This window comes from Erithacus rubecula (genome assembly GCF_903797595.1).
Source record: "Erithacus rubecula genome assembly, chromosome: 3".
NCBI classification, from domain to species: Eukaryota; Metazoa; Chordata; class Aves; order Passeriformes; family Muscicapidae; genus Erithacus; species Erithacus rubecula.
Window position 1 is genome coordinate 102,127,459 of NC_136689.1, and position 10,014 is coordinate 102,137,472.

General features: G+C 46.4%; 1 long non-coding RNA gene across 1 annotated transcript; it reads right to left on the bottom strand.

Moving 5' to 3' along the window:
- Nucleotides 1-215: 215 nt before the first annotated feature.
- On the bottom strand, nt 216-9,783 carry LOC306799573. Its single transcript, XR_013773630.1, has 3 exons — nt 9,154-9,783; nt 1,375-1,528; nt 216-430 (listed from the first exon to the last, which is right to left on the bottom strand). It is a non-coding gene; the product is annotated as an uncharacterized lncRNA (long non-coding RNA).
- Nucleotides 9,784-10,014: the final 231 nt, after the last annotated feature.

Genomic DNA, 10,014 nt, shown 5'->3' on the forward strand with positions numbered 1-10,014 from the left:
ATGCACAGTAAATTGAGAATGAAAAACATCAGAAGAGATGCAAAAGAAGGTTTTATTTAATAAAGTTTCTTACACATTCAAAAAAGGAAATACTCATACATTCCTTTAAAAGCATTAAAAGTTTAAGGAAAAACATCTGAAAAGGATTCAAACAGTTGCAGTACAGCTACAACTTGAAAATTCACAAAATATTTCAGCAACTTAGTTTTTTTTTTTTTTTTTGCTTTGGTCATTTCTGTGCTTACATGAGCTTGTCTGAGAGTGAGTGACGTGCAAAACCTTGGTGATGTCTTGTGTTCAGGCACCTCAATGATTTGTTTCTGTAGAACACAAATCACCTTCACTTGCATTCAAATGTTCCTGATGCATTTCTGCAGAAGCTTTGTACCAGTGAAACATGAAACATGAGCAGATTTCAAACTGCTGTCACCTTTTGAAATAAATAATTAATTATACTTCCTTTTGTGTGTCATTAACATCATTAATTTTTTTTTCTGTGATATTGACCGAGTTCCAAAGCACTTCTCAGGAAAATGGGGCAGTAGTTTAATTTCCATCACACAGAAAAATGAAGTAGTGTCCTGAGTCCCACATCAAGGTATCCTTCTTTTGGGACTCATGCTCTGTGTTCTGGATCACATCAGTTCCTGAATGCTTGGGTGTACAGGCAGGATTTAAATTTAAATTCCTAGACTCTGAGTATGTTTAGTATGTCCTTCAATTCTCTTCTAATAAATAGAACCAAGGGCATAGTGAGTCAGTTTTGTAATTAGATTATATAATTGTCTCATGAACTCTGTACAAATTACCTCTTCTCTGTATTGTTTTTGCAGTGTATTGTTTTTCTTGAATAATATGGCACATATCCAGTATATACTGCAGTCAATAAAGTACCCCAGTTTATAGTTTGGTGGCCCACAAATGAATAACAGACATCAACAAAAATAATTAAGTCATTGCCCTTTTTAGTACCGTCACTACTCTTAATTTAGACCACCAAATTTACTTTTAATTATTAACATGTTTCCTTAAAAGCATCTTTTTACATTTTTTTATTACCAAGAGGTAATCACAGATGAACTATATTGCTCAGGTTTCAACAAATTTGTGATTCTAAGGTTGACATTAGCCTGTAATGATGTAAAGGAAATTGCATTTTATTGCATTTTAATTAATTGGTCAACCTGAGCAGGCCTTTCTCCAGCAAAATTCCCACCAGAGTTTAGTCTCTCATCACTAGATTTTATTTACTTCTCCAGCTTTGCACAGCAGGTTTTTGCCTTCCAAATAGAGAACCGATAAAATAATTTAATCCATTAAACAGTGTATTTTTGAATACACATGGAAGAAGTGCTGTTTTGGGTCCATACTCACATTTAACATTCAGCCAAGGTTTTCTAGGTTTGTTCCTGTTCATTTGGTCCAGCACCATTAAATTCAGGTGATCTCCCTTTCCAGTGAAAAATTTGCTTTCCAATTCTCTCCATAGGCTCAATCTATGAAGCTCCATGCTCCACAAGTCCAAATGCTGAACAACAGTTAACTTATTTCAGTACAAAATATTTTTAATCTTCTGGTAGCTGCAGCTTACAACAATTAGTTTCTCCTCTCTACGCTTATTAGAGGAATCACTTGTGAAAGACATGTCACCCTCTGGACCTCAGAGGTACCTATAGTTCCAAGCATGTGCAAGGAAAACACTTTTTTTTCCACTTCTTGCAAGGAGAAATGAAGTAAATTTGTTTGGAAAACTCCTGCTAAAGAAAATGTTATTCAACAATTCTGTTGAAGCTATCAAAACCAAAACCAAATGAATTTGAAAACTTAGCACAGGTCACAGACACAGTTTGTGATATGAGTAGTAACTATTCTCCTAGGGAGTAGGAGCTAAAATGAGAGTGTAGCATAAATTCTGGTTTCAGGCTGAATTACACCCCTCTCAGATTCCATGAGTGAAATATCTTGGAGCATATTCAGGGGAGCCCCTACCTTTAAAATAAAAAAACATTTAAAGCCTTCAACCCAGAGCACAGGCAGCAGTTTCAACCAGTTCAGGGACTGTTGCTTCCTCTGTGCCCTCTAATCAAGAAGAAAACAACAGGTTTTGCTGTAGTTTCTGATGACTGAGAAAGGATGAAGTGCTGAGGTTTTGGCTTCTGGTCCAGGCTTGACAGACCTTTCCTACCACTCAAGATGTGAGCCTGTTACCAAACAGAAAGAGAGAAAAAAAAAATACAAAGCACTTTTTCTGCCCTCTCGAGCTGAACCTTGTCACATATTTGATTCCAAGCTGATTTTATTTAAAAGGTTAAATACTTCAAAAACAGAACAAAAATCTTAGTTTTGGATAAATGGAAATGTTTTGATTGATACAAAATGTTTTGGAGGGAAAGACTTTGGCTTAGTGCAAAGGTGAAACACTTTGATTAAGTCAGGTAAAGCTGTGTCCCTACAGCTCAGATGGTGGTCTGTGGGGAGTGGCACTGCATAGGGTGTCACCTATGGGGCTTTTGGGGGAAAGCTGAAAATAGCCAGGGAAAAGCCCTCCAGCCAGCTAAGCACTGCTGAGTTTACATCTCCCAACACTCCCAAGCTCTGACAGCCCCACCTCTGCTGGATTTATCTGTGATGCCATGAGATGCCACTGATGTCATGGTTGGCCTTTCTGCTGGGGACACTGGCCCCCAGAATTAAGGGCAATGTAAGTTTATAAGGGTGTGCTGGTCATGGAGCTGGATCTGCCATCTTCAGTGTCCAATGGCACAGCGTCTGTGTCCTAAAGAGGTGCTATTAAACATGACACAGCCTGACATAAAAACAGAGAGCATCTACATTACCTTCAGTGTTAAGTTCATTACAGGATCTATGATAGTTATTGAGTTAGTGCTGATTAGGTTTGTTTGGGACCAACAGCTTCCAAGCTGTAATAGCAGAAAACTCTGCATTAGCTTACCAAATATTAATCTGAATTTTGGATAAGAATCTGCTTAAAGCCAGTTTAATGAAGTAGAAACCACGACTTGAAGGGCCAAGTAGCCATTCTTGCTGGTAACCTCAGAAGTGATCCACGGGCAAGGTTTATTTCTGCAAGAGGTATTCCCATGGAGATCTGTGGCACTGGCTCTTCATATTTAAGTCATCATGAACAAGGACAAATTTCAGCTGAATGAGTAGCCTTAGACCTTTTTAGGATCTGGGTAAATTAGCAGAGACAAGAAGCAGGGCTTCTTTGTAAGTCTCATTTCACACACCCTATCAGAAAAAAACCCAAAAAAACCCCAAGAAAACCCAAACATACAGTAACATTACAAGGAAAATGTGCTGCTGCAAAGCAAATAACCTTTGTAAATTTATACTAAAACTGTGTTGTTGGCGTTTTTTAGATTATGATTTCAGAGTTGAATATTGAAGTTGTGTGCTGCTAGACTTACGTTTGAGTGTTATTGGCAAATGCTAAATGCATCATTCAGGTATCATCATGGTTACTGATGGATACTGCCAGCAACTCTCTGAATTTATCTTGTAACACTGTTGCATGGCATTTTCTTCAGAGTTTATTGAAAGTGCACAGGTCCATTTTTTTTAACCCTTAGAAAGAGTAGTCACTCCATACATCACTTTGATTTACACTGAGGATAAAAAGGCTGCTAACTCTATCCATATTAAGAATAAAAATAAAAATCTTGAACCTAACATTAGGATTAGTTCTTTCTCCTTTGTTACTGTGTTCCATATTTAATACTAAAAATATTTTGTCCTTCAAGAAAGACAAATCAAGAAATTATCACAATGTGCATAGGTAAAAAATGTAATAAATTACAGCAAGAAAAACCCTTATATGTACTGGACTATGCTACTTCTTGCTCATCTAATTGGAATTAAAAGAAAGTCGTTTGACTCTTTAAAGTTCAGTCATCTGTGACCTCTTAAAATCGATCAATAGCAGCAGGGGAACAATATATTATAGTCACCTAGTTCGGGGACCATCGGCTTTTTAGCTGTTCTTTTTCGTGCTTGCAGGTACTGAAGTCCTTTACTATTGAATTATAAATTCAACATGAGCAGCAATAACGGATGCATAAATCCAACGTTTTCCTAAAGTAATCGAAAAGTGCAGATTATTTGCACGCCCGCTTTGGTCGTGGAGGCTTGGGCGAAATGGATAAACACTGGCGGTGATTGCATGAACGAAATGGAAATTGCGGTATTCCCACGGCGAACGTATATATTTATACTTCTAACTGCAAATAGAGGGCTGTGTCCGCCAAGCCATTAACACCGAGGGTAAGAAAAGAAAAAGGGAATGAAGGCGTCGCCTCCCCGGATGTGAATTAGCAGCATCGCTTATCTTGGGGCCGAAGGGGATGGGACCCGCCCCGCCGGGACCTGCCTCCGCACCTCCGACACCTCCATCGATCAAAAGGAGGGGGAAGCCCGCGTGTGCGGGGATGACAGGCAGCCCCAAGGGAGTACACGCATTTTGCCTGTCCGTGGGGCCCCACACGTCTCGTTGGAAATCTCTCCCCATCTCCTCGGTCTCCATCCTGCTCTCCCGTGGCATGCTAGCTCATACCTTCCCGAGGCAGGAGCCATCCACTTACTTTTGATAGCAGCGAGGAGCAAGGCTATTAATAGGCTATCTAATTACTCCGAGCTGCTAACTCTGAAATATCTCATTCTGTGATGTGGTTGTTTTGATTTGATTTTCCAATCTAGTAGCGCTTGCACGTACAGAACTGGTCAGACTCGCTCTGGGAGATATTATTTTAACGTTTAAAAAATTTATTTTCATTCCAAGCAGGAACAAAGTCCCCAAACTTTGACATTTCACACGAAAGCAGAAAGTTTAAACATTATTAGTTGGGATGGAGGGAAGCGGTTTGATTAGCTAAGATTACGAATGTCATTATTTGGGGTTTTTTTATGATTGCTATTCGCACGTGCTCTCAGACATTTCGGTCAGACAGTTAAATGGCGAGGAAAGCCGTTTCAAAAGGGAAGGCGAGAGGTTGCCAGGATGCCAAGAGAAACGGAGCGGCCCCGCCGGAGCCCAGCATGGACACGAATGAAACGGAGCTTCTCCCGAAAAATGCATCCAAGAGAACGTATTCATTTTGATCTGTGGAAAACATTTCACTGCAAGACTGTGACCTGTTCTGATGGTTTGTTTCATTTTCTGAACAGAGAAGTAAGAAGACAACTTATATGGGAGCTTTCCCAGCAGGTTTCGATGCACGCACATACCGATATTTCCTTCACGGTGTGCGGTGGTGGCAACAACCGTCCCAGGGAATAGTCGGTGATGTTTTTTGTTTGATTGTTTTTTGTTGGTGTTTTGTTTAGTTTAGTTTTTGTTGAAGTTCTTTTGGGAGGGGTGGGTTTAGGTGAGAAAGAACTAATTCTCCGTGCTGCGGGCATGGGGGCGGAGGCAGGATAGCTAATTGCAGATCGGATTAATATTGCCTAACATCCGTGATAGGGAACGAGGGCAGGATGAGGAGAAGCCCGGCTCTAAAGAGCTTGGGAGGGAAAATGCGGCTCTGCCGTGCCCCACTTCCCGCCTTTCCCGGCTCTCTCCCACAACGACCTCTCGCAGCAAGAAACTTTTCACCTGGTTTTCCTGCCAGATCCAGCAGAAGAGAGCCCTGAAAGATTTCCCCAGCACCCAGACAGGAATGGACAGTGATCCCCATGGCTCCGGCCCGGGAGACGCGGCGGCGGGAAGGGATCTGGGCTCCCAGAGGCGGCTCCCGCCCCTCCTCCTCCCTGTTCCCCTCGACGGGACGGCGGGGACCAGGGTGGGGGCCTTTCCTTCTGGCCTTGTTGTCTCGAAAAGGGTTCTTTCACTAGGTGTGAAAGTCTTTTCGCGCACATAGTCGAGGTACTTGATTTATTTTATCTACAGTTGTGAGCAGAAAGGGATAGGCAGTTAAAAATAATACAAAATATTCGTCGCCCCAAGCAGAAAGTGGAACACAGCCCCACCGCTTTGGAGCAAGGGCGTTGAGGTGCCCATTGAAAAAAGGGTCAGAATTAGGCCATTTTAGTCACCGATTCTCAAAACCTTTAAAACAGCCGAGGAGCAATACAAGTAATCCTTAACTCATTTTCAAAATTCCTGTGTATGTGCTGGAAAGAGACAAAACATATATGCGTCTGTTGGGCAGAAGCAGCTAAATCGGTTTTTCTAGTGTCCTGCGTGGGTCCCGGCTGCCTCCCGGTCACCCCGAGAACTGGCGGGCATCGCCTTCATCCTGCGCTCACCGGGGCTCGGCGTGCGGGTACCGCGGAGCGCCGGGAGTCGGGTTACGCGGCAACAGGAGTCTCCGCGCGTTCTGTTGATTTTTTTTTTTTTTTTTTTTTTTTTTTTTAAGGCTGAAATCATTAACTAGCCGGCCCTCAGAGACTGGAGGGAGGGCAAATAAAAAAGAAGCTGCAGATCATTATTTTAAAAAAGAAAAAAAAAAAAAAAAAAAAAAAAAAGACCACAACAAAAAAATCCCCAACCAAATAGAAACCGCACACTTGGGCACATATTGCATAAATGTCCGTGTGGGCTCCCTGCTGGCTGATGCTTATTTGAGCGTCAGGTGTTGAAAGACACCGTGGAAATCACCCAAAAGCACGCGGCAGCAGGTCACCAGTGACCGGTGATTGCAGTAGGGAATATCCTTCTGCCCCGCTCCCCGCCCCCGGGCACGGCTTCAACCTGGGGGGAACCGGGCGGCCGGGAGGCAGTGGGCAAGGTTCCGCGGGCCGGGTCAGGGTGTCCTGCTCCACGGGGCCCGGAGCCTGCTGTCTGCAACCAGCGAGGACGGCTGGTGCTGAAGCCCGGCCTCTGAGCACCTTCGTTAGGAGTTTCGGGAAAGAAAAAATAAACCCTCCTCATCCTTGATAATTTGGGGATCCGTCTTTAGCGTGGGACACATCTGATCTATCGCAAAGGGCGCGTTCACCGTGCCCGCCCCTGCCCGTGCTGCGGAGTGTAGAGGACCTGGCTGCTTTGGGGGTCACTTTGGCTGACCACTACCCTTAGCTCCCCGGGCTGTCCCCCGCGGCCCGAGACAAAGGTGATGGGTGATGTCAAAGGCTCCTATCCCTCTGAAATCCATCTCTTTCCCGGCGGATGCGGATTGCTCCGCCGGCTTCTCCGTTGTTCTGCCGCGGGGGCTTGAGCCGTGCGGAGCCAGCCGGCAGCTCCCCGCCGGGCTGAGCGCTCCCCAGACCCGCCGGTGCCCCGATCGATATGCCCGCTCCAATGTCACAGCCGCTGGGCAGTGGAAACATTCCATATCGTGGGGTGGCCTTGATAAAAGTATATTTTAAGTAGTGTGGATAAGCGAAGGGGAGAAGAGAGGGGGAGAGGTGCCGGCGCGTCGCCCGTAATAACCGCTGCGCTTATCAGCCCGGCCTAAACTCCCCAGCAGTTTCTAAAGTACATTAAGTTACATAAACACGTCTCGGAAAAGAATACACTCCAGGCTGCGATAGTCACCAAAGTGACCCCTCGCACCGCCTCGCACCCGGACCCGCCGGGCCCCACGGCCGCAGCGCCACGGGGGCAGTGGGCCCGGCCCGGCGGGCGATGCCCGCTGCTGCCGGGACTGTCCGGGCCCAGGCGCAGCGAGGGTGCGGCGGGACCGAGCCTTTCCTTCCTCCCTGGAGCACCCCTGGTAAGGGATCACGTTTGCGGAGACCCGAGAGTGGGGGAAGGAGCAACAGCTCTGCGCTTGCACACGGCTTACCCCCAACCCTTTTTTGGGAGGTTGAAGTGCCCGAGAGGGAATTTGCCTTAATTGGATACGAAATTTTTATTTCCCCCAATCTGCCTTCTTCCCTCTTTGGCCACAACGACCAGGAGCGATGGTCACCTCACTGGCACCTCCTCCCCGTCTGTGTCTTCCCGCAACCTAGCATCCTCCTGCCCTCAAAAATGTCACTGCACATGCACCCCCGGTACCTAACCCAGGCATGGTGCAGGAGACACCTGAGAGCCTCCCAGAGCCCCGGGGTGAAAGTTACGCCAGCAGAGCGGGATTTGGGAAAGGAGTGACGTAATGAATAGTTAGGAATCTATGATTTGAGCGGTTCGACAGCAAACCCGAAATGAAAAGGAGTGGAGAGGAAAGGGGTGACTAGGAATGGTTTCCCACGCTGCTCGCAATATATGCCGAGTTTTCTTATCATGTTTATCGAAGGAAATAAAATGAAGCTTGTAGTCCGGCTATAACGTAAACAGGCTAATCGGCAGGGAAAAAAACCAAGGCGCCTGAGTGTAAAACACGGGTCTCTTTGGAGCCGGGGAGAGAGGCGCCTGCCAGGCCAACGCGGCCGTTCTTCCCAGCCATCCTCACATTTCGGGCAGGCACCCTCCGGGCCCGGGCGAGTCCCCACCGCCCTCCATGGGCTGACACGAGCACCGGCAAACCCCTCCCAGCGAGCAAAGCCCGCCGTTTGAAAAAAAAAAAAATAATCACTGTATTTCTATCTTTGTACACATCTTTGCACGTGCCTGAAATACCCTCGTGTTCAATCGGAGAAGGGGCAACCAAAAGACAGAAAAAAACCGCAGGGTTTAAAGCTCGGCGCTTTTCAGCGCAGAAGTAGTGGCAGCACCCAAGCTGGGCAGAAGCGGCGTGGGCATCGACTCTCGCGGCTTTCACCGCTCTTGCCTCGCATTCGCAGGTAAAAACCATGGCAAAAATGTTTTGCGTTTCAAGCTAGGATCGAGAGACTAGCCGGGCGGAAAACAAATCACTGCCCTCGCTTGCAAAAGCTTATTTTCTATTTAATATTGCACTCACTAAAATACATCTAAAAATAAAAAGGAAAAAAGTCACTTCAGCCTGGCAGGGTGATCGATACTATTTAACGATATTATTAGAGACAACTGACAAGAAAGAAGTATCACCTTTAATCATACAATTTAATAAAGAAACGGTTTCCCGGGAAAATGATTGTTTTCCGATCAAACCCCTGCCGCGCTATGCCGCAAAAATTAACGCGCACAATAAACTTCCAAGTCACAGTCAGTTCACCCACGCCGGCAGAGCGGATCGCTACAGCCAGTGTTTTCACCGTACCCCCAGCGCTGCAAATTCTTCACCTCCCGTTCACCTCGCCTGGAAAGACCGAAAGAAAAGCCGTGCCTACCCCAGGAGCGACAGCACCGCGCATCAGCAGGTTTGGGCTCGGTTTCTGTCGGGAGGGCTCATGCCTGCCGGTTGCACAGAGCCCGGCTCTGCTCTAGTCCAGCCCTTTGCCGCAGATGACTTTCTGTACAAACTGATGATGACAGATATCCAGCTGATAACCTCTGGTGAACGAAGTTATTTTAATTTCCAGTCACTTTCCTGCTAAGTACCATATCAGTTTGTACACAGCTGAGATAAGAGGGTTGAGGAGCGGGGGGGTAATAAGAAAGAAACGGAGGAAAAATGCCTACCGCCAGCTGTTGGGATGGACACATCCCACAGCTTGCTTTGGCTTCACCTGATGGTTGGGGCAACTCAAGGAGGAGCCACATTTTTTCATCTGGGATAGCTCGGATTTTGACGATCAAAAACTAAGGAGATTTGAGGGAAGGATACGCTCTCCTGGTGGTTTAGGGCGAAAACCAGGCACACATCCCCCCTCCCCACACCACTTCTCCCAGGGGACATTCGCTGACATGCCGCGAGGCGCGGAGGAAAAAAAACCCAAAAACCTTACAGAAGTTGAACAATCATAATAAAAAAAATATTTTATCCGAGAAGGAGGGAAGAGTGTGTATTATTTCTGGGTTAAAATATTAAAAAAGAATAATAATAAGAAGAAGGACTGGGGTGTCTGGCAGAGACAGCTCTCTCTGCTCGTTCCTGCTCCGTCTGTCGCCTCTTCGCTGCGGGCGCCCCGAGGTGCCCCCTCCCCCGCCCCCGGGGCCGCGGCGGCCCGGCTGGCCCCGGGACTGGCACCCCTGCGGAGCCCCGTGTTTGTTTAGGGCTGGCCGAGCCCAATCAGGGCCGCCTGCCTGCA